Raw genomic sequence first — 24825 nt, forward strand, 5'->3', positions numbered from 1 at the left:
TTCCATCAAGTTGAAAGTTGGGACTTCTACCTGGACATTTGGGCTTTCACGCCACTGAACCAGTAGGCAAAGAAGGGTTTACCCTCTGGCTGGGATGATTGCTCCTGATTATGTAGCAGAAGATGAGGCTGCCGCTACACAATAGGGGCCGGGAGGACTGTGTCAGGAGGTTGGGGGATCCTCTGGGGGCAGCTCTTGGTCCCATGAAGTCCTGTAACAAACATTGATGGAAAATTCTAGTAACCTAAGAACCGTAGGACTGTAGAAGATTCAGTCCCTTAGGAGTGAAAGTAGGAGAAGCAAAGTAGAGAACTCGGACTGACCGAGTGGCTGTCTGTCTGTGGGGAAAGGGAAGAAGGAAGTTACAGAAATCAGCGATGACCTGTGTCCTGTATAGAGATGAAAACTGTAGCAGCGATGCTTTGTCCTCTTTGCTTGTCATCACATCATTTCATATCAGCCTTGCTGTTGATGGATAGCTTTTTCATTTCATCTCCAGGTTACAGAAGTTCAAGTGGGATTGTGACTGAGCTAGAAGAGGAGTTCACGAAAATCTGAGATAAGGAGAGGACAGGTGGGACCCAACTTTTTTTTTCCTTTAATAAATAAATAAATTTATTTATTTATTTATGGCTGTGTTAGGTCTTCGCTGCTGCGCGTGGGCTTTCTCTAGTTGCTGCGAGCGGGGGCTACTCTTCATTGCAGTGCGCGGGCTTCTCCTTGAGGTGGCTTCTCTTGTTGCAGAACACGGGCTCTAGGCACGCGGGCTTCAGCAGTTGTGGTGCATGGGCTCAGTAGTTGTGGCTCGTGGGCTCTAGAGTTCAGGCTCAGTAGTTGTGGCGCATGGGCTTAGTTGCTCCGCGACATGTGGGATCTTCCTGGACCAGGGCTCGAACCCGTGTCCCCCGCATTGGCAGGCGGATTCTTAACCACTGCGCCACCAGGGAAGTCCCTAGGACCCGATGTTTCACGTTCTGGGGGAGAAGGGGAGAGGGTCATCATTTGTAAGGCAGATTGCTGCATCTGATGGGACAGAAGCAAGTCGTCATTGTTGTAGGAAATCTCCAGTAAGGTAGAGGGTTGTGTATGGCAGTTGCTGGCCAAACAGGTATTGATTTTTACCTATTGTCCATTAGCTCTGAGACCATGCTTCTCTGTGCTGCTCTGGGATTCGGGGGCTGAGACTCTGCCAGCTACATTTCCCAGGCTCCCTCGCCAGCTTCCTACCAGGTGTGTTAGTGGTCAGCACTAGAGGGGATCTGGACGGTGGAAGAGGGGGCAGAAGGGACTTGTGGTAGCTGCCTGTCTCCACGTGTCTGGACACCAGTGGGACAGGACTTTGCTCTGGAGGCCAACAGATCCGTGAGGCCCCTCATCCCAGCTCACAGCTGGTGACACTACCTCTTCCATGTTATTTCCCAGGACAGCTTCTGTAGTTATTAGTCTCTGGGCTCCTCTAACATCTCATGTTGCTCTTTCAGCTTCCTAACACCTGTGTCACCAATTACCTGTGCTGTTAAAACATTTCTGTTTGGAATATCTGGTGTGATTTCTGTTTTCCTAACTAAACTTACTATCATAAGTCTCTACCTTACTGTAATAGTCATGCCTGCCCTATCTATCTATCTGCCTATCTATCTATCTATCACCTATCTGCCCATTTATCTATCTACCTATTATTTATCTATCTGCCTATCTGTCTATCCACCATCTATCTATCTGCCTATCTCTCTATCTACCTCTCTATCATCTATCTGCCCATCTATCTATCATTTATCTATGTATCTATGTATCTATCTATCTACCATCTATCTGCTTATCTATCATCTATCTATCATCTATCTATCGATCTGCCCATCTATCTATCTATCATTTGTCTAACACATCCTAATTTAATTAGCAAGGATGGCAAGCAAGGTGATGTTTGTGAAGAATTCCTGAGGTCAGAGGTGGCTTTCATCCAAATTTCAAAATGACAGAGCTTGCCTCTGCCTCTTTTCTTCCTCCTTTGGTCTCTATCCATTCACCTGGGTCTCCAGAATCTCACAGCCCCTCCCTTCCAAATCTGTGACCTTTTCCTGCCAATTTCTTCTAAACTTAACTGATAACTAATGTATGAAAGCTTATTAAGAAATGTGCAAGGCTTTTGGAATCTTTTAGAAACACCCTTGAAGTTGCCAAAGCTTTTCATGTTCAAAGGAACCCAACAAAGTGACCATTAGCTAACCTAGCAGGTTATCATGGAAAGTTGCATGGGTTCACCTTGGTTAAGTGACTGAGTGGGTTCCATGCTAGTTCTCTGAAATTCTGGAGCCTCTGGAGCTCATGATATGCTTTAGTAAAGGAAACTGCAGCTGAGCCGTTTGTCAGCTTTATTTATTTCAGGTCCAGCAAAACTCAGACAAAATAAATGACTTTTCAGGAAGATGATCATATGCAAAATATTCCAGCACTCTTGAACTTGATTTCCTCTTCCCAGTAACATCAAGGAGAGAGAATAGCCAGAGACTGGCAGCCTGAGTGTGTGTAGAAACCAAGATCTTTCTCTTTGTGTTATTTAGTTTAAAATGTATCAGTAAAGCAATTATACTCCAAAAAAGATGTTAAAAAAAAAGTATCAGTTAGGATGCTTTTGCCGCAAGTAACACACAATCCAACTCAAAATTACTTAAGTAACTCAGCAATTCCACACCTAGGTATATATGCAAGAGAAATGAAAAAAATATGATCATATAAAAGTTTGTACATGAATGTTCATAGCAGCATTATTCATAATAGTCAAAAGGTGGACATGACCCAAATATCCATCAACTGATGAATGGATAAACAAAATGCTGTATATTCATGAAATGGAATACTATTCAGCTATAAAGAGGAATGAAATATATGTTTGATATACCCTGCAATATAGGTGAACCTTGGAAACATTATGCTAAGTGAAAGAAGCCAGTCACAAAAGGCCAATTCATTGCTTGATTCCACTGAAATGTCCACAATAGACAATTCCATAGAGATAGAAAATAGTGGATGCTTATAGCTGGGAGGGATGGGACGACTGGGGAGGGATAACTAAAATGTGTATGGGATTTCTTTGGGAGGGGCTGAAAATGTTCTAACAATAATTTGTGGTGATGGTTGTACAATCTGTGAATATACTAAAAACCATTGAATGGTACACTTTCAATGGTATGTGAATTATACTTTAAATTCTTATTACCAAAAAACTACTTAAATAATAAAGGAGTTTATTTCTTTCATAACAGAAAGTCCAGAATTAGGTCAATTTAACAGTTCGTTAATTCAGTGTTCTAACCAAGTCATCAGAGACCTAGGTTCTCTCCATCTTCTTGCTCTGCCATCTTTACTTAGCTGCCCTCATAGTTTCAAGGCAACTTCATCAGCTTCAGACTTCCTGGAGTCAGAAAAGAGAGCACTCTTTTCTTATGTCCCTTTATTTCAGGAAGAAAAGCCTTTCCCAGTGGTGTCCTAGCTAGCCATCCGCCATATCTCATGGAACTTCTCTCCTACCAAACACCTAACCAGTACCCAGGATGAGACTGGCTCAGAGGAATCAGGTTTAACCCTGAGTCCTACAGAGGAGAGGTAGATGCTGGAATTAACCAGAGCTCCGTCAGTGTGGAAGAGGGGACAAATGCCTGTCCAGTAGGCAGCGCCAGCAGCTGCCAAAAACGGTGTGGGAAAGAGAAGTTTTTTCAGGAAAAATGGGATCAGAGTTAGCTATGAATTTACGTCTCTCTCTCTCCCTATCATCTATTATGTTTGCCTATCATCTACTGGCTCCTATCTATCAATCTATCTATCTATCATCTATCTATCTATCTATTATCTATATCTATCTATCTATCTATCATCTGTCTCTCTATTATCTATATCTATCTATTATCTATATCTATCTATCTAGCATCTAGCATCTATCTATCAACTATCGTCTGTCATCTATTTCCTATATCTATCTATCATCTACCTATCTACCATTTGTCTCTCTATCATCTTCCATCTATCTATCATCTATCTATCATCTACTATCTGTATCTATCATCTATCTATTATCTATATCTACCTATCATCAATCTATCTATCTATCTACCTATCATCTATCTACCTATCATCTATCTATTATCTATCTATCATCTGTCTATCTATCTATCATCTCTCTATCTACCATCTATCTATCTATCATCTATCTATTATCTATATCTATCATCTATCTATCTATCATCTATCTCTCTCTCTCCAACCTACTTACCTACATACCTACCTACCTAAACACATGCACAGACTTTAAATGCCTCTACTTTTGACTTCTTGTAATTAAGGGGTGTGGTTTTTACCTTTTTTTAAAAAAACCCAACAAATATCGTATATTAACGAATATATGTGGAATCTAGAAAAACGCTACAGATGAACCGGTTTGCAAGGCAGAAATAGAGACACAGATGTAGAGAACAAAAGTGTATGGTCACCAAGGGGGGAAGTGGGGCTGGTGGTGTAATGAACTGGGAGATTGGGATTGACATGTGTACACTAATAGGTATAAAATAGATACCTAATAAGAACCTGCTGTATAAGAATAAATAAACTTAATTTAATTTAAAAAAAGAAAGAAGACACATCAAACAAACAAACAAACAGAACTTCCACGATTTGCATTTTCATCAGAGCGTCCCAGGTCTGGGAGGATTAGAAACAGGACCGCAGACCGGAGCCAGCTCAGCTGTCACTCCCCTCACCTCCGAGCGCCGGGTGGCCCTGGGCCAAGTTTGCTCACCTCTCTCTCCTGGGGCCAGGGCGCCCTGGGCGGGAGAGAGGAGAGGGGAGGCGAGAGCACCACTGAGGTCCCCTGTGTGGGCCCCCCTGCCTCCCTCCCCCCGGCCTCGCCCACCTCTCTGACACTGCCTCTGTGGACACTGGCCAACGTGAGCCGCCCGGTCCCATGTGGTTTTGCTTAACTCTGTAGAACTTTGAACCAACCTCAAGCTGTGCCAGTGGGGAGAACAAAGTCCATAAAATGTATGTATTTTATAAACGGTGAACTTCTGCGAAGAAACCAAACTCATTTAAGCCAAAGCCAAGGCGAGTGTGGTGCTTTGACTGATGCATAAAAGAGAGAAAGAAGGTTGCTTCCCCTGTGTGTTATTTGGGTTTTTTTTTTTTTTTTTAAGACTGTTTATTAAAGGCCTTACTTTAAAATAAACACAGAGAACTCTCGTGTTCTTTTTGTAATCGCGCCGGAGTCCTTTGAAGCCAAGGATCCGGAGTGTGACAGTGGACAGCTGTTTACCCTCTCCTGGGCTCCGTGTTTAGTTAGCTGGCTCTTGAAGACTTTGAACCTCTTTCACCCCTGAGAGAGGCTTTCGGAGCTGACTCTTAGAGCAGGGGGAGGGGAGGATGACCTCGGGACTTAGCATCTATATTCAAGCTTCTCTGCAGACAAGGCCCTCTCCCCGGGGGCCACACAGCCTGGGCCCAGGGCCCTTCTTTCCCTGCACGAGGCCCGCTGGGTCCCCTCCTGGCTCCCGCGGCGGGTGGGTGAGCAGGCCGTGGTGAAACAGCAGCTCTGGGAGGGGGGTGGGCGGCGCTTTCCGCGGCGAGCGGCCCCCGTCACTGGGGAGACCCCAGCACCGCAGCCTTCTCCTCTGCGCTCCCCCGCGGATCTTCTCCTCCTGGGCCTGGGAGTCAACAGACAGCTTCATTTCAGTAAATGCCTCTGAAGGGCAGTTCCCCCGCCCCGGGAAATTTCCTTCTCTTGTTTTAACCTCCCTCTCTTGTGCTGCGGAGATCCTGGCTTCCACCTTCCCCACCCCACCAGCACGGAGCCATCCCCGGCTATTCTGGTCACTTCCTCCGGACAGTTCCTTGAATTGTTTCGATGCCATTGTATGAGTCACCGAGGCCAGCTTCCTTTCCCCTCTTAGGCAGCTGGGAAAATCCGGCTCCCTTCGTATTTTCCTTTGTTAACTGCTGTATCCTGAAGTCGTTCAGGCCTGGCCGGGCAGGGGCGATGTGAGCCACGGGCCGGGCGGCCAGCTCTCCTGGATATCCCAGCTGTCCCTGGACGGGTGGAAGGCCATCCTGGGGGGAGGTGGAGGTGTCTGGGGGAGGAGATTTTCCCACCTGGGGCTCAAGGTCTCAGTGGGTGAGTGTGGGACCCGCGTCCTATCGTTAAGCTGGCGGTACAACATCTTTGGAAGAGGACGACTGCTTTGTCCCAACATATGAACACAGATTGTGACCTCGTGGTTTAAAAGATGGAAGCTTAAGTAGCGCTTTGCAAAAAGGCTGGAAACGCAACGGCGGATGCATGTAGCTAACGGGGTGTTCACAGCCGGGGAGGCTGTGAAGACTCAGATGCGGCCAGAAGGGCCAGGATGGAAACAGCTGTGGACCAGCAGGCCTTGCCTCATGGAACCTGACGCTCCCGGGGCCTTGAAAGCATCCCAGGATCGAGCAAAGGGCCGGAAGAACTCTTCTGAGAAAATGGTCTTAAAACCAAAGATGGCTTAGCTTTACTGACTATTTGGGTCAACGCCTTGCCCTCAGCCTGGCCCCTCCTCTGCCCTCCACCCCACCACCCTTAGGTGCCCAGTAAATGCCCAGGGTTCTGAGGGGCAGGGGAAGGGGGAGAGCCTTTGGAAGGGCGGATACCCACTTAGTCAGAAGCTAGGGGAGAAAACAGAGCCCCGATCGATAACTTTTGTTATTTGTAACGCTGCTGATCACAGCGGTGAGAGGGACCACTGAGCGCGTATCAGTGACGTAGCCTCTGCGCAAGCCCTGCACGTACCATCTCATTTATCTACCCCGCTAACCTGCGGAGGTGCATGCTTTATTGTGACCCTCGTTTTACAGCGAGGAGATGGAGGCTTAGAGGGAGGTTATGACTCCGGCCAAGGTCACAGCTGAACAGAGGTCTGAGCCCAGGGGTCACTGACTCCAAAGCCTTGCCTCTGCCCACTCCCCCGTCTTGCTTCTCTGGATCCAGCGTGGTGGGCATGGGGTGAGCAGGGACTCCTGGTCTTGTCCTTCCAGAACTTACCAGTAGCTGGACGGTATCCCAGCTTCCGTACCGAGCAGGTCGAGCCAGGGATGGGAGGAGGCCCGCCCTGGAGCCGCCCCGGCCTGCGGTTTCCGGTGTGAAGCAGCTGGGGGTGTGCGGTCAGCCCTGGGCTTGGCCCTGTATCTGTCCCCACCCCTCCCGAGTTCCACCTCCACGCTGGGGTCGTGCTCTGCACCTTGCTGACTCACACCTGCATCCCTCCAATCCATCTAATCCTTCGGACATCTGACCAAGCTGGACGGTCTCCTGGCTTTTCGTGTCGCTCTGGCCCCGGCCTCTGAACCTGGGCCCTGCACCCCAGTTTCATGCCCTGCAGCCCACAGGCAAGGCCGGCTCTGCTTCTCCACCTGGCTCGCCAGGGCCCCTGCTGGGAGGAGTGGTCTGGAGCAGAGACCTGGACCGCGGCTCCACCTACGTCCGCCTGGTGCCTGAGTTTCTCCCTGTTCTGGCTGGAGTGTGAGTCGTCCCCCTCATGGTGGCAGCACAAATCCAGCCAGGGCAGATCCACTGCATTAGCTGTCCAGAGTTCATGAGTAATCATGGTTGGCAATTCCCAGTGTAGGAGGTGAGCTGGGGACCTGGTCTGTACGTGGCCCAGTTAACCGTTGGTGACTTTGGGAAAATCACCTCCCTGTGCTTCCATTTCCTCATCCGCACGCTGGGGACAATAATAGAGCTGACGTCAGGAAGCTGATTCGAGGACTGAGCGAGTTAACATTCGCGAGGTGCTCGGAACAATGTCCGGCGCAGGGCAGGCCCTATCTGTGTGTTATCTGTTCGGACTGTTGTACGGAGGTTACCTCACTTCCTCAGAACTCCTGGCTTGTGGTCATTAAGCAGAGGACGGTCAGAGCCTCAATCTGAAATACAGGCATCCCTCGTGTTACTGCATTTCGTTCTATTGCGCTTCACAGATACCGCGCTTTTAACAAATTGAAGGTTTGTGACAACCCTGCGTCAGGCAAGTCTGTCGGCACCGTTGTCCCAACATTTTGTCACCTTTTGGTAATTCTCACAGTATTTCAAACTTTTCCTTATTATTATGTTTGTTATGGCGATCTGTGATCAGTGAGCTGTGACTACTGATTGCAGTTACTATTGTAGTTGTTCTGAGGTGCCGCAAACTGCGCCCATAGAAGACAGTGAACATAATCCACAAATGCTGTGTGTGTTCGGACTGCCACCCCCCCCCCAGTCTCATCCTCTCCTCGGGCCTCCCTCTTCCCTGAGACACAAAAATATTGAAATGAGGCCAGTTAATCACCCTACAATGGCCTCTAAGTGCTCAGTGACACGAAGGGTCAATGGATGCGGCCACTTCACTGCTGTCTTATTTTAAGGAATTGCCACCCCACCCAGCCTTCAGTGACTTCCCCCCTGGTCAGTCAGCAGCCGTCAACATCAAGGCAAGATCCCCCGACCCACAAGAAGATTACGACTTGCTGAAGCCTCAGATGATGGTTAGCATTTTTCAGCAGTAAAGGATTTTTAATTAAGGCATGTACATTGTTTTTTTTTAGACACAGTGGTATTACACACTTAGTGTAAACATAACTTTTATATGCACTGGGAGACCAAAAAATTTGTGTGACTTGCTTTACTGAGACCTTCGCTTTATCGCAGTGGTCTGGAACCTAGCCCACAGCGTCTCCAAGTTCTGCCTGTAAACTAACTCTGCCCTATTAGTTCCAACCATGTTAACGACCCAACAGATCCACAGTATGCGGCTCATTTAGCTCCAGATGATTGGTTAGGCCCCTTCATTCCAGCTGACCCAGAGTTACTAGACCATGTCCAGGGGTTGGACTAGTTAAGTGTACCTCCAAAGGTGGGAAGGAATTTTTAGTATAGAGGTAGCTCTGGCCTTTTAAATTCCTAAAATTCCCCATGTAGCTTTGGACACATCACACAATCCTTTCACCCACCCAGATCCTCATATCCAGATGGCTTCAATGAATGGCCAGCACTTTCAACGCATGTGAATGTCTATTAAAAATGAGAAAGAATAGTCCCTGCTTGAAACCTTCTGGTGTGTAGACCACAAAATAACAGAAAACTCCAAAGCGAGCAGTCAGTAGTATAGACTGAAGGATGACCGATGTGTGATGAGTAACTACTTAACTAACTTTATATAACAGACGAGGCGGACCTTTGACGCCCGGGTTGCCACTGGTTGGAGCCCATCCTTCGGTTTGCAGCAACTCTTGTCTTTGTTGGGTTGGATCTGCATGTGGCAACGGGGGTTCCTGGAACCCTGGCCCTCCTGCCATGGGATCTGCATAGTGGCTCTGAGCTCAGGAAAGACCTGGTGTGATGGGTCCAGCCCATGCAACCACCCTGCTCTGGTTCGCTTAAGCCCACACTGGGATGCTTCCATGAGCTGCCCAGAGAGCTGAGTAAATAAACAGCCCGCCCACCAGGAGGACGAGAAGTCCCTGTCCCTCTGCAGTGCTGGGGGGTGGGGAGAAGGGGAGTGACACTCTTTCTTAGCTGTCAGTGCCTTCTCTCAGCTGGAAAACTTAAGGAGAGTTGTACTGTAACGTAACTGCTAAGCTAACGTGTACACGCACACCAAGACAGCGCCTGCCGCAAGCCGACCTTGAAGTTTCGGAGGTTACTGTCTGTCCTGTAAGCCGGCGGTCCCCAACTTTTTGGGCACCAGGGACTGGTTTCGTGGAAGACAATTCTTCCACGGACGGGCAGGGAGCGGATCATTTAGGCGGTAATGCGAGCCCTGGGGAGCCATGGGGAGCGGCAGACGAAGCTTCGTTCATTCTCCCACCGCTCACCTCCTGCTGTGCGGCCCAGTTCCTAACAGGCCACGGACCGGTACTGGTCCTCGGCCTGGGGGTTGGGGACCCCTGCTGTAAGCCACAGTCTCGTAGACAATAGTCACTGTTGCTCCAGGGCTCTATCTGGGTACTCATCCCCAGGAAGCTGCACGCTGGGGTTTGTTTATTTTAATTGAAGTAGAGTTGATTTACAATGTTGTGTCAGTTTCAGGTGTACAGCAAAGTGATTCATTTATACGTATATACATATATATATATATACATTCTTTTTCAGATTCTTTTCCATATAGGTTATTACAGAATATTGAGTAGAGTTCCCCACGCTATACAGTAAGCCCTTGTTTGTTATCTATTTTATATATAGTAGTGTGTATATGTTACTCCCAAATTCCCAATTTATCCCTCTCTCCCGCCCTTTCCCCCTTGGTAACCATAAGTTTGTTTTCTATGTCTGTGAGTCTGTTTCTGTTTTGTAAATAAGTTCGTTTGTATTATTTTTTTAAATGCCACATATAAGTGATATCATGTGATATTTGTCTTTCTCTGTCTGACTTACTTCACTTCGTATGATAATCTCTAGGTCCATCCATGTGGCTGCAAATGGCATTATTTCATTCTTTTTTACGGCTGAGTAGTATTCCATTGTATTGTATATTTGTACTGCATCTTTATCCATCCCTCTGCTGGTGGACACTTAGGTTGCTTCCGTGTCTTGGCTGTTGTGAATAGTTCACGCTGGGTTTTGAGACGTGGTGGCAGCCAGGTGTGTGTGCACGTGAACACGTGTGTCAGCTGTGCACCCATCAGAGATGCTCAGGAAACCAAGACCAGGGCTGGGCTTTGAGGGACCGTGTTCTCAGACTGACAGCTGTGCCCCACTTGCTTCCTTTTACCAACCAGTGAAAGTCACGGTGGACATGTGGACAGATGAGAAGTATGGTATCCAGAAGAGCGGGTTGGGGGTCAAACCTGGTCCCCACGGTCAGCGATCCGGCCCCTCTCAGCAGAGACTCTTCCCTGACAAGAGCTGCGTGGACGCTGGTCCCTGGGCGTGTCTCTCCCCGAGCGCAGGCAGGTCAGACCCGCGCACTCTGCAATCCAAGCCCAGCCCAGCCCAGCCCTCCTCCGCCAGGGCCCCTGGGACCATCTAGCTGTGTGCTCTGCCCCCGCATCGGTACTTAGCACTCATTTTCTTCCTTTTTCCCTCCATTAAGACTTTCCCTCCAGGAAAGTCTGATGAACTAATTTCCCCTAAGACACCAATTACTGATAAAGCTCAAAGTGTTCTTCTCTCTGAGATAATGGTATCTTAGGATGGAAGAAGGAAAGAGGTCTGTAAGCCTGGAATTTCAGGCATCCCTGAGTGGAGGGATGGCGGGGTTCTGAAACACACACGCACACAGGATCTCACACAGGATGTAAATCTATGCCACTCCCTGGCAGGGGCCGTGCTGGCTCTTCTCACGCCAGAGAAAAGACAGAGGACATTGTCCAGACCCATCTGTCATGACTTCGTTCCTTCCAGATGCTTCCCGAGTGCCTAGCACACGCAGGCACTGTCCTCGCTTGCTCAGCTGGAGACTTGTTGAGGTTGATGCCTGACACACAGCAGCCCCTCAGCACGTGGGCTGAGGGGAGGAGGGTGAATTCCTCCTGGAAGGCCCCGCAAAGGCCACTCTGACGGCCCAAGGGCAGCCGGGCCCCTGTCCGGTGCACGGGGCCCTAGGGCAGATGGCATTTGGTCTTTGCTAGAGCTGGCCCTTGATGGAGCGCGGGCGTTGGTCTCACCACTCAGCCTACCAGGCGGCCCTGCCAGCCCGCATTCCTGAGTCAGAGAGGAACCGGCGGCCGGGGCCGGTGTCAGATTGCGCAGCGCTGGCTGCAGGACCGCCTGTTCGCCGGGCTAAGGCGCTCTCCCCCACTGCCGGGGGAGTGAGAACATCCCACTTCTGCCTCTCCCGTCTGTGTAGCCCTGCCAGGAACGCTGTCTGAATTCCTCTTCGTTCGCAGTGATGTGCTCTCCACCCGGAAGTTGCTAAGAGCTCCTTTCGGTGGATAATGATGGTTTTTGCAGGAGGGACCTCGATGGTTTTTCCGTTTCTGTTTCCATAATGCGTACCAAAACCCACACTTCATTGAAAGCAGACGGCGACCGCGCCTCTCGACGGGCAAGGGGAGACGCCGCGCCGGGCCGCCTCTGATGTGTCTGCCTGCTGGGCAGCGCTGGCACGGATGGGATGGATGGGGTGAGGGCCTGGAGGCCGGGGCCGCGGAGACAGCACGGGAAGCGGGGCAACGACCGGGCGGGTCTCCACGGCTGGAAGGCAGGAAGACAGAATCAGCGACGTGGGGGCCGCGAGGGAGGGTGGAGATGGAGAGAGAAGGAAAGAAACAAGGCAGTGAGATAAACTCTGGCCTCCCCTGGCCTCTCATTCCCACGCCCTGAGTCTCACAGTGTCAGATTCTCGGGAAGGTGTGTGAGGCAGGCAGCTGGCCCGCGGGAGGAAATTGGTGCTCAAGCCGCAGCCGCAGGGACCCGGGCCTGACCTCCTCATCTGTCTCCGTGTAGTGTAACGAGAAGCATATTCTCCACTGCATCTTTCCCCAAAGCAGAAACCCCATTTGCCTGTCTCCAAACAAGGCAAAGGGAGGGCCTGCTGCGGCCCCACAAAAACTGTCACCAGTGGGGCCCTGCGCAGAGCCCCGGCCCTCGGGACGGCGTTGCGTTGTTCAAAGGCCCCTGCGGTGGCCCAGCCCGTGCGGGCCCAGAACTCACATCTCATCTCTGCTCCCACAGGGGGCCCTGCGGTGACCTGACCCTCAGAAGCCACCATGGCTGCAGATGCGCTGGGCGCTCGGGACCGAGGTGCCAACGCCCGGCCCGTCTGGCAGCGGGGGCCCCTGCACGACCTCAGTCCTGACCCCAAACAGCGACACAGCTGTCTACAGTGAGAGGGCCCTGGTCCCCCGACCCGGGCTGGGGTCGTGCACCTCTGCGGGCGCCCGGCTTGAGCTAACGTGTGCGGGGTTTAGACCGTCCAGGGATGACCAGATAAGGCAGGTCTTCCCCAGACTTATTTTTTAGTGAGCGATTAAGGCACTTCCCAGGGGGAAACTCATCCTGAGGACCAAGGGGGCCTCACATGAGAACTGGGAGTTGACAACAAAGGCGAAGGGAAGGTGGGCGCGTGAGCGAGGAGGGTGTGAGCTCAGCTTGCTGTCTGCAGCCAGTTTTCCTGAGTCCAGCTCCCTGTGGGCTCACGGCCGAGTCTCCCGGGAGCAGGGGCTGTGGGTACATGGACCACGGACCCAGCATTTCACAGAAGCTGCCCGACTTGGCCCCCCGGGTGGACTCATTCCGGGGTTGGGATGGGGGGGAGGTGTCCTCCCCACCGAAAGCAGGTGGCGCAGCTTCGGCATCTCAAGGGCTCCGACGCATGGGGTGCCTGGAGGAAAGTGGGGGGCTAGGGGGTGCAGGTCACCAGTGGGAAGTGGGGAGGAGAGGAAGGGGGCCGGAAGCAGGGAAGGCAACCAGCCGTAATCACAGAACTGGAGAACGGCGACTCCATGGGCGGGGAAGCAGCCGTGCTACTAGGAAGGTGAGTGGATTGGGGGCAGGGAGCTGGCTAGTGAAAAACAGGACACTTGCAAGACGGCTCCAAAATGCCAGGCAGCAAGGCTGAGCAAGCACAGGTCCCCAGAAACGCCCGCTGCCTGCCGTGAGGATCGTTGTCTCCCGGGGGGCGAGCAGAGCGGAGCCTCAGCAGCGGGAGGATGTGTGCACACGTGGGGCCTTCCTTCACGTCAGACGCTGAGCTGCGCACTTCCCAGCGCGCCTCAGACAGCACTCCCGCCCGTCCTGTCGCGATCAGGTTAGTATTTTAGATTCCGCACCTAAGTGATGTCATACAAGACATTAACACAACATTGTAAATCAACTTCAATACTTCAGTAGAATTAAAAACAAAGGTCAGGTGATGAATCCAGTTTCATCTCCCCCCCCCCCATTCCGGAAATGCAGCCCGAGGGCAGACACTTCACCCTTTAAGGGGTCTTGGGGCGACTGAAAAGCCAGGCACCAGAGAGCAGCGAGCTTCCAGAGGAAACTTGCCGGGAGGCCGCTCAGGACCTGTGAGAGGAAGGGGCTGTTGGTGAGGAAGGCGGGGACCCGGGACCCAACCCCCCAGGATGTTGCGATTGAGAATAAGAAATCCGCATAGATGTCCATTGTCCCCATTGTCTGTTCACGGAGCAGAGCTTAAACCCATGGCATTTCCTAAGTGATGAGAGGCATAACGGTGTCTTTTGTGACGCTACTGACTTTGGGACCCACCCAAGGATGTGCGCTGGTGGCCCGGGAGCCACCCGCGGGATTAGCGGGCTGGAGCCTTCAGTCTCGCCCCCATCGCCGGGGAGGGGCGAGGTGCTGGAGACTGAGATCCGTCACCAAAGGCCAGAGATGCAATCAGTCGTGTCTCTGTAACAAAGCCTCCATGAAACCTCAAAAGAAGAGGCCTTGGAGAGCTGCGGGGCGGTGGACAGCGGCGGTCTGGGGAGGGTGGTGCGCCCCGGGATGGCGCGGCAGCCCCGAGCCCTCCGCCCACACCCCGCCCGCCCCCCGCCCTCTGCGTCTCCTCCATCTGGCCCGTCCTTACACCCTTTTATAATCAAGTGGAGATCTAGTCCACACGCTGCTTCTCTGAGCTCTGGGACCTGCTCTAGCAAATGAACTGAACCCAAGGAGGCCCGTGGGAGCCTCCCGTTTCCGGCCATTGGTCAGAAGCCCAGGGCACAGTCTGCGCCTGTGACTGGCGTCTGAGGTTGGGGGGCGGTCTTTGGGGCTGAGCCCCTGCGCTGTGGGACCCGACCCTGCCTCCAGGTAGACAGCCTGAGAACCGAGTTGAAGTGTAGGACACCCAGCGGGCGTCACGGATCTGCCTGGCGGTGTGGGGACCCCTAACACACACACGCTGGAACTGGGCACAGAGCCCTCGACCACCCGTGTTCTCAGAGGCTGGGACCTCTCTTCCTCCCTCTGGAGGCTTTGCTGACCCTTCCTCTTCTGAAGTCCTCTGTCACTTGTCATTCAGATGTGCTCCTTTATACAACCAGTGGCGTGGCTACACAGCGGGGAAAGGAGAGGTGTGACCTGCTTCACTGGCTGGTCTGCTCATTGGCTGAGAGCTGTTGACCCGCCCGTGAGGTCCCCAGACATTCAAGGGGATGTGGGTCTGTGGGTTAAAGGACAACTGTCTTATTTTATTGTCATCACCCTCCTCGCCGGGGTGTCCATGGAGGCCCTCCGAGGGGATGGGAGAACACGTCTACGTCCACATGCATTGCTTCGGCGAGCTGGGAAAGGCTAGTTCACCTTAAACTTGAAACATGAGACTAGGTCCAGGGCAGTTTTGTTTTGTTTTTTTTTCTTCTCTGAACCAAAGTAGCCTTGTTTTCAGGCCCTGAAAACTTGTGACTTCTCCTAAAAGGATGATCATAATGGTACCAACCACCGCACACTTACTATATATTAGATGCCACACACACGCACGGGCACACTCGCACACAATCCACCATCTGTAATTGTGTAACACGTGTACAATGGGCAGGCTAGCAGGCGATTCACCCGGCCCACCTCCTGGGAAGGTAGCTGCACCCACATCTGACTCACGCACTGGGCTGTTTGCTTTGCTCCCTCTAGGAAATCCTGTTCTCAGGATTTGCCAGGCAGAGGCTCACTGGTGTGGTGCCCAAGCGACAGGCTGGCTAATGTTTTGGTCCAGGAACTGCACGCCTTCTTGGGAAATCACTGCTCGTTCCCTGATAAGAATACGGTGTCCAGGACAAAGCCCCGGGCAGGGGCCAGGAGACGGGGACCTGGACGCGGTCCCATCATGGACTTTCTCTGTCTCATGCTCTTGGGCAGGTCACTTCCCTTTCTGGGCCCCAATTTCTTCTATAAAAACGAGGGGCTTGGACTATGCAATGAGTAAAATTCCTCACAGCTCTAAATAGCTGATGATTTCATAGCAAAACTCCAGGACCTTTTTATTCCTACCTTTTTTTTCTGTTCAAATGAATCTGGCTGGACGCAACACGGTGAAAATACCCCTGCAGGGTCAGACTTGTTGGAATTTATCTTTTCTGTTCATCTTTTGTTATTATAATCTAATGTATGCCGAGTGAGATACTTTGTTTACTTAAACGAAGTATAACGTAGAATCAAGAAGTTAGAACAGGTAATATAATAAAGGGCGGGTGCCCACACCCCAGCTTCAGAAAGAAGGCACGACCCACCCAGATGAAGCCTCTCTACACCTTTCCCTTAGTTTATTTCCCATCTTTTCCTGGAGGTAGTATCTACCCGGAAATTCACCTGGGTCCTCCTCATGCACTTTACGTATAAATACATAGAATTTTTTCATGTGTGTGAACACCACCACGTAAACAGCATCACTGAGTGTGTATCATCTTCATACTTGCTTCCTTTCCACATTTAATTTGGGGTTTTGATCCTTGTAGATTCATTTCTACTCTGGGATGATTGTCTGTTGTACGGATCCATGGGAATTTCTTTAAATGCGTTTTCCTCTTGGGGGAAATTTTAGGTTGCTACCCTTCTTTCTATCTTTCTTCCTTTTTAACTCATTATATACATACAAGGCTGTTCTGAATGTTCCTGTGTATGTTCCTGAACACATGTGAAGGAGGTTTTTCTCGGAGCGTCGGTGCTGGCCCCAGCTCTCTGAGATATTTCCAGATTGCTTTCCAAGGAGGTTTCCCCATGGGCCCGCCATATCTTCAATAACGTTAGGTTTGGTACTGTCAGACTTCTTTTTATAAACAAAGTTTTTTGAATACGTAAAACCTTCAAATGCCTCAAAATTCAAAACTATGAAGGGGCAGGATGTGAAGATAATTGCGTTTTTGGTCCCCCGGCATCCGGTGTTCACTTCAGTGTTAACTGTCCCCAGTGTGTCCTTACAGGGACATTTTGATGGATACGCAGGCAGGGGTGTACAGGTAGGTGTCTCCTTTTCTTATTTATCTACTCAGTGACCACCTCCTAAGCAGGCTATTCTGACCCTGTTCCGTTCACCTGACGCTATACCTTAGCGATCATTCTGCGTCAGTACAGAGAATCTGCATTCTTTTTTTGTTGCTTAAGTCATTCACTGCTACTTGACTCTTTTTTAAATAAAAATAAATAAATTTTTTCGTGAAATGTATCATACATCATAGAATATAAAACATTTATAGGCAATCAGAAGAAGAGGAATAAAATGAACCCTGCCTACTCCTGTCTCAGGCTCTGAAGGAGAATCACGACAACATCTCCAAAACCCTCCCCACTCCTCTTTTTCGTGACAGCCCCTTCCCTTCACGCCCAGCTAATCCCTCTCCAAACTTTGGTGTCAATGATTCCTCTGCTTTTTAAAATAGATTTCCAGCCCATGTGTATATCCCCGAAGGATCCATTGTTCAGTTTTGACTGGGTAGCAAATGCAAAATTAACTGGAATAAAAAAGTTAAATAAATTTTAAAAAACTGCCCCTAGGTTCCCAGGAGAAGGTAACTTCAACGGAATGTCTGGGTCGAGATTCCCTGAATGCAAAGAAAGAGGCCCTTCTGGAAACGTCGGGACGTGAGTCCGCGGGGAGCCCCAGGCTCACACCATTGAGGCCCCTGGCTGTGGAACAAGTTCTGGGCCCAGGGGCGATGTGATCTGGTCGGCTGCTCAGAACTTCTGGGTCTAAAGTCACCAGAGCCTCCCAGGAGCTGCCAGAGGAGGACATTTCTGTGGGGTGAAATGGGGGGTCTCAGCTGATCAAGAACAGTAGGTCGTGGAGGAGGAGAAGGAGCTTTATCAGCACATGGACAGGAGAAGCCGAATGAGCTCGACGGGGCAGGTGCTCAGCTGGGCACCTGGTTTCAGGAGACGGCAGGGGGTGTTCTGATGACCCGTGGTGTCACTGGGCTCCCATCCGGACGGGGCTGCCTCTGTCGGGTCATCTCGGGGCCTCGCTTCTCATCCTCGGGATGCCCTTTGTCTCCCTCTGGTTGGGGGGGGCGGTTCCCGCACACCCCACGCCTCTTCTTTTTTTTTTTTTTTTTAATTTTAATTAATTAATTAATTTATTTATTTTTGGCTGTGTTGGGTCTTCGTTTCTGTGTGAGGGCTTTCTCTAGTTGCAGCGAGCGGGGGCCACTCCTCATCGCGATGCGCGGGCCTCTCACTGTCACGGCCTCTCTTGTTGCAGAGCACAGGCTCCAGACGCGCAGGCTCAGTAGTTGTGGCTCATGGGCCCAGCTGCTCCGCGGCATGTGGGATCTTCCCAGACCAGGGCTCGAACCCGTGTCCCCTGCATTGGCAGGCAGATTCTCAACCACTGCGCCACCAGGGAAGCCCCCCACGCCTCTTCTTTCTTGCCATGCTCTCTCATTTTGGTGGAGTGCTTCTAGTAGCTTCCTGCAAAATGATATGTATGTACGAGATACATTTTTGAGGCTTTGCATGTCTTAGAATGTCTTTATTTTACTGTCATGCTCAAGCTCAAGTTTTGCCAGATAGAGAGGAATAGTTCAGATAATACTTTTCTTTAGAATATCTTCTTGCTTCTAGTATATATATATATTTTTGGCTGCGTTGGGTCTTTGTTGCTGTGCTTTCTCTAGTTGCAGTGAGCGGGGGCTACTCTTCATTGCTGTGTGTGGGGTTCTCAATGTGGTGGCTTCTCTTGTTGCGGAGCACGGGCTCTAGGCGCGTGAGCTCAGTAGTTGTGGCACGCGGGCTCAGTAGTTGTGGCTCGAGGGCTCTAGAGTGCAGGCTCAGTAGTTGTGGTGCACGGGCTTAGTTGCTCCGCGGCATGTGGGATCTTCCCGGACCAGGGCTCGAACCCATGTCCCCTGCATTGGCAGGCAGATTCTTAACCACTGCACCACCAGAGAAGTCCCTAGTACCTTTTCTAAGAAATCTAAAGCCATGAATACTGACCCTTTGCGTGATCTGTGTTTCCTCTCTAGAAACTTGTAGGATCTCCTGATGGTTCCTGGCAGTGGACATTTCACATGTCGAGCTTTGATATGAATCTCAATGACCGTCACACTTTGGTCACTCATGTCCTTCAGTTCTGAGAATATTCTTAAGCCATTGAATTGATGATTTCATATCCCTTTTTTCTAGTGTATTTCTGGAACTCCTATTAAATATTAGTGTTGGACCAACTGATCCTCTAATTTTATTATTTTCACTCTGTAGTTTTCATCTTTTTGTGTTTTTGACTACTCTCTGGGAGATTTCCTCGTTTCTGCAATTGATTTGAATTTCCAAGAGCTCTTTTTTGAGCTTTGAATGTCTGAATGATCCCTTTTCAAAAAACTTCATTCTTGTATCATGGATGATAAATTTTCTCTTATGTCTCTGAATATATTAACTGTGTGTGTGTGTGTGTGTGTGTGTGTGTCAATCCTGGCTGCAGAGTTTAAGATCTGAGAAATAAAAGGCTGATTAGAAGCTCTGAGTTCCTGACTGGGACTTGTTGATTTTCACACTATATTGTGACCATCTGTTGGGGGACCCTAATGTCAATATCTTAGAATGTTTCCTGTCGGGCTGGTGAGATTCTCCATAGGGAGTCTTTTCATCTCCTGGCTGGAGAGGAAGGGTATAGCCACCAGTGATCTGGGAGTTGAATGGGAGAAAAAGGCTGGAATATCTCTGCAGCAAACGTTCAATAGACATACTTTACCTGTACCCACTACTATGATTGCCATGTCGCAGTCTCCTGACCTGCGGTTCTACCCTCTCCAGAGAGGCGAGGGAGAAGTGGCCCAGGACAAGGGAGGGACAAGGAGACTTAGAGATCCATTACTTCTAAAACAGCTTTCACCCACTTTCCCTTATCTCATCTTTACTCCCCACCCCCTTGTTCTGACGCTCTTAACTTTGGGATATCTGGATTTCCCGTATTTCCCTGTCAGTTCTACTTTCAAACTGGAAATCTTTTTGGAGCTTATCTCTTTCTTGTAGTTCCTTGTCAAATGCGGGCAATAAAAGCAAACTCATGTTACCCGTGTTTTGTTTTCCCCACTTCTTAACTAAAGCCACAGCTCATTTGCTCCGTTTTTCTTATTGCAGGCAACATGCTATATATGTCAGGGTCTTTGCTAGATCAGCACTACGGTTCTGGTCCTGATATCTATATCCATCAGCTTGAGCTATGTTATGTTGCAATAATAAATGGCTTCCAAAATCCTAGTGCCTTACAACATCGGATATTTATTTCTTGCTCGTGTACGTGTTGGCGGTACATCAACTTTCACCCTGCATTCTTCTGCAATACAGGCTAGGAGGGGCCCCTATCTTAGTCTTGTGGCAGAGGGAACAAAACAATGGCAGAAGCATACCAGGGCTCTGAAAACATCTGTTCAGACAATTGTATAAATTCCACTTGACAAAGAAAGTCACATAGTGAACCTCAGTGGGCAGCACGTCTGTTCTCCCTCCAGGCAGGACCTTCTAGGCATGCGCCTAGTAGCAAGGAAAAGCAAATATTTGGAATAAATAGTACAATAATACCATCTGGCCCAGTCTTTTTTTTAAATCTTCTTTAAACCGATTCATCCAAAACTGGGATTTGTCTTTTTCACGCTATCCTGTTCTAATGAAGTAAGAGGTTGTCATGTGACATCTCTTTCCTTACCATCCCTGTCTCTTCAAAGAGTGCGTGGCCTGGATCCCCAAAAGACAACTGAACTTCGATGAGCTCCTTTACCACTGCATTCTGTCCCAGATTATGAAGAAGATTCACCGCTACCCGCCCCAGCAAGGCACCAGCACTAACTCTCAGGTCCCCACTTTCCCCTGAGGTTCTTTTACGTAGAACCCCACTTCTGCTGCTGGGCGAGATTCCGAGGATGTTTTGGATGTGGTTTCATGTCCATTAAAGTCTGGGTGTCCACTGGTTTCTAGGCTGAGTTTCCCATGAGATCCCCGTTTCTATTACAACTCATGTATGTTTTCAAAAGAAGCCCCCATTACTGGAGATTGTATTCTAGCAAGCAGAAAAATCGGACACAACTCTTGTCTCCAAATATTCTCTATTTGAACACAAGGCAGGTACTGGGTTCTTCCTCTTCTCTAGCTGCTGACTGAGCATAAATTAATTTTGTTTACATTTTTAGGAACAGTCATTAACTCATGATTCATGCTGAAGAAAATGTTTCTATCTCTTCTGCTCTGTAAGGGTTTATTTTGGTTTCCTCATTGTTTATGTTGAAAGTTCCAAGACCCATGGGCTTCACTAAATCTGCAAAAAATCCATCATCTAAACAAACAGCACCTTTCTCTGGGTCTGTAGGGTACAGACTATTTATTTTTATCTGAGAGTAACCAGCATTCATTTATGCATTGGTTCCAGATGTCGCACCCAGAAAAGCTAACCTACCCAGGGGGTAACCGTGCCCTCTTGGCTCCTGAAGTGTGAGGATACAGCCTCTTCATTCTGGAAGACGGTGGAAGCCGTGGCGCTTTGTGGGTGAGTAGGTGATGCTCTCTGAGGCATCTGTCCTGTACAGATTCTCAAACTGGCTACACAATCCAATCAGCTGGGTCTAGTCGTGTGTCTGTTTTGCACTACTTTGCTTTTGACTGGGTTAGGGAAAGTCCTAGAATTGGGGTTAATAGAAAAGCTCCTTCACCTTGACTTGAGCTAGGTGGTCTAATGACCCTCCTGGGCTGTTCACACATGGTCCCTTCCCCTGCCGGGCACTCCTGGAGTTGCACTGCCCACCACCTTGTGCTCAGGTGGGCTGTAGGTGGAGCTTTAGCCCATGAAATGTGAACAAAAGCCCGCCAGTGCTGGTGTGCAATTCGCTACAGCTCCTCTGACACAGCGGTGGTGGACGCATCTGGAGCTTGGGTCCCTGAGTGAAGGTAGGCTGAACTGGTCTGCCCTGGATGGATGGATGGTGTGAGCAAGAAATTAGCTTTGTGATGTTCAACCATTGAGATTCTGTGGTTATTTAGAACCGTAGTTAAACCAAGGCCATCTTGGGCCGTGAAATAACACGGTGACTCAAAATCCAAGCTCTTTTTTAACTCTGACCCAAAACCCAAGGGTCGTAAAAGAGAAAATTTACAGATGACTACATTTTTAAAAGTCAAAACTTCCTAAATGGTGAGAGTCACCATACAAAAAGCAAAAGGGAAAAATTACACTGAAGGGAAAATATTTGCAACTCCTGGCCTAAAGTCTTGTTTCTCTAGTGTACGTGGAGCCACTGTACTTGCTGTTCCTCTACTTAAAACGCTGTTCCCACAGAGAGACGCGTGACTCAGGCTCTCATCTGCTTTCAGAGTTGGCTCAAATGCCGTCTTCTCAGATGGCCGAAACTTGAAGTTCTCATCACGCAGTTGCTGTCCTTTCCCTGCTTTATTCTCTTGATAATACATGTTCAATGTTGTGCCCATTTCTTTCTTTATTTATTTAGGTGTGCCATCTCCATCCCCTGGGATGTTTGCTTTGCCTGTTTGCTTTACATACTGTTATGTCTCCAGCACCCAGAAAAGCTTTAGGTGCTCAACAAGGATTTGTCAAATGGATTAGCCAGGTCTGTTAAGTGAAAAAAGTACAAAACAGTATGAATTTTATGCTACCATTTGTGGAGAAGGGATTTTTCCCCCCTTACATAATCTAGACTGTTGGAAATCCTACAGAACAAACAAACAATTTTGTCAACAAATAAACTGCAAGGAGTGTAAAAGAATAAAAGTAAAGGGAGAATCTATAGATTAAAAGAGACTTAAGGGGAAAGGTGAGGGGGAGGGATAAATTGGGAGATTGGATTGGCATATACACACTACTATATATAAAAAATAGATAACCAACAAGGACCTACTGTATAGCACAGGGAACTCTACTCAGTATTCTGTAACAACCTAAATGGGAAAAGAATTTGAAAAAGAATAGACATACGTATATGTATAACTGAATCACCTTGCTGTACACCTGAAACTAACACAACATTGTAAATCAACTATACTCCAATAGAAAATGAAAATTAAAACATAAAAAATATATATATAAAAGAGACTTAAAAGACGTATCCGCAACTGCACCATGTGTATTATTTGGCTCCTGATTCAAATAAACAAACTTTTAAAAAAGGCTGACATTTGTGAAGCCATTAGAAATTTGAATACTCCCTGGATGTTTTAGGTTATTAAGGAATTATTGTTAACTTTTAGGTTGTGATTATTGTATTTTGATTATGTCTTAAAAGTCTTCATCCTTTAGGTAGACACCCAGAAATATTTACAGATGAAATGCTGTGATGTCTGGGAGGGGGCAGGTCGGGTGTGGTTGAAACAGGATTGTTCTTGAGGCGATACTACTTGAAGCAGGATGATGGGAACATGGGTTTCCATTATAGGATTTTGTCTGGTTTTGTATATGTTCATCGTTTTCCACAGCAAAAAGTTGCAAAAGAATGTCCGTGTGTGTGTGTGTGTGCGCGGGCACACACACACACACACACACACCCTATTGATATGCATAATGTATCTCTAGAAAGAGCCGCAAGAAACTTATGATGGTTGTCTGTGGGTGGCGCGAGACACTGGGTAGTTATGAGTAGGAGGGTGGGGTTTCTTTTAGTAAATTTATACGTATTTTTCCAATTTGGGACACTAGGAATGTATTCTCTATTCAAAAAATTATTTAACTTTTTTGAGCTGGTGCTCAAGCTCCCATATTCTTAGCTGTGTGACCTCAGGCAAATGTCTAACATCTTAAGCCTAAATTCTTCTCCTATGAATTGGGGATAACGGTGTCTCCTCCGGGAGATGAGGAATATAAAACACTTAGTGTAATACCCAGGATATGGTGAATTCTTCAGAAGCTGTAGCTCTTTTCATTTTTACTAACCTTGAGTGAGGGATGGGGGAGCCAGGAGAGGGAACGGGAACGAGAGATCGCGAGCTTGACCTAAAAGCTCGGAGAGAGAGACACATGTTTGGTTTTGGTGTCCAATGGCCTCGCCTTGATTAATATCAGCTGCGTGAGAGCAGACAGACCGTTATTTATCTTAGAGAAGATGACTTGGGTTGGTTCTCAGTCTGATTTTCATGTGCCTTTATTTTCAAATTGTGGTTTGAGGGCTGCCTCAGGAATTGGAAACAGCTGGGGCCTCTGAACCACAGAGTGGTCCTGCCAGGGCAATTCTTACCTTTTTAGGTCACAGCATTGTCTTCATCTGTAAATGAGTGAGTGAGGTCAGAGGACCGTCCAGGACCTCCGATTCTAACTCCTTGTTACTTCCCAGAAATATTCAGAAGTCTGTTTCCAATTGTCTCTGGAGGAGACTTCAAATTCATTCATTCATTCATTCATTCATTCAACCGTTTATTCAACAAATGTGTGCCAGGCACTATTCCAGACACTGGAAATACAACAGTGGACAAAACATGTAAGTGGTCTGCGGTCGTGGGGCTTAAATTCTAGTAGTGGAAGATAAACAACACACGAGTGAACCAACCACCAATCCACAAATATCTAAATAATTTCTGAGGGTCACCAATACTAACAGGAAAATGAAATACCAAAGTGGCATAAAGAACAGTAGGGTGGTCAGGAAAGTTCTCATTCTAGGGGGGAATAGTTGAGCTGCGACCTTAAAGATAAGACATGAGTCATGCAAAGATGTGGGAGAAATGGTCTACAAAAAAATGCAATTTAAGTGCAAAATAATGGACTGTTCCGCTCTACTTGCCTGGTGTATGTACATTTAAGGGAACTCGCTGTACAGGCGCCCATTCACTCCCACAGCCTGTGCAATGGCTACATTAGAGGCTGTTTGTTACTTTAAACGCAGCTCCTCCAAGGTTCCTCTGCGAACTTCTCTAGTGATTTGAGTTACTAAAGTGTAAACACTATATTTTGACAATAGATCAATTTG

At 48.6% G+C, this 24825-nt stretch overlaps 1 long non-coding RNA gene across 1 annotated transcript in view; it reads left to right on the forward strand.

Annotated features, from left to right (window-relative positions):
• The window catches only part of LOC118891046, a 98346-nt gene that overhangs the window by 68794 nt on the left and 4727 nt on the right, over positions 1–24825 (forward strand). Inside the window, exons 4-5 of the long non-coding RNA XR_005018880.1 lie at positions 500–574; positions 21288–21404. This is a non-coding gene — a long non-coding RNA (uncharacterized LOC118891046). The remainder of the gene's footprint in view (positions 1–499; positions 575–21287; positions 21405–24825) is intronic.

The sequence above is a fragment of the Balaenoptera musculus genome, chromosome 2 (genome assembly GCF_009873245.2).
Source record: "Balaenoptera musculus isolate JJ_BM4_2016_0621 chromosome 2, mBalMus1.pri.v3, whole genome shotgun sequence".
NCBI classification, from domain to species: Eukaryota; Metazoa; Chordata; class Mammalia; order Artiodactyla; family Balaenopteridae; genus Balaenoptera; species Balaenoptera musculus.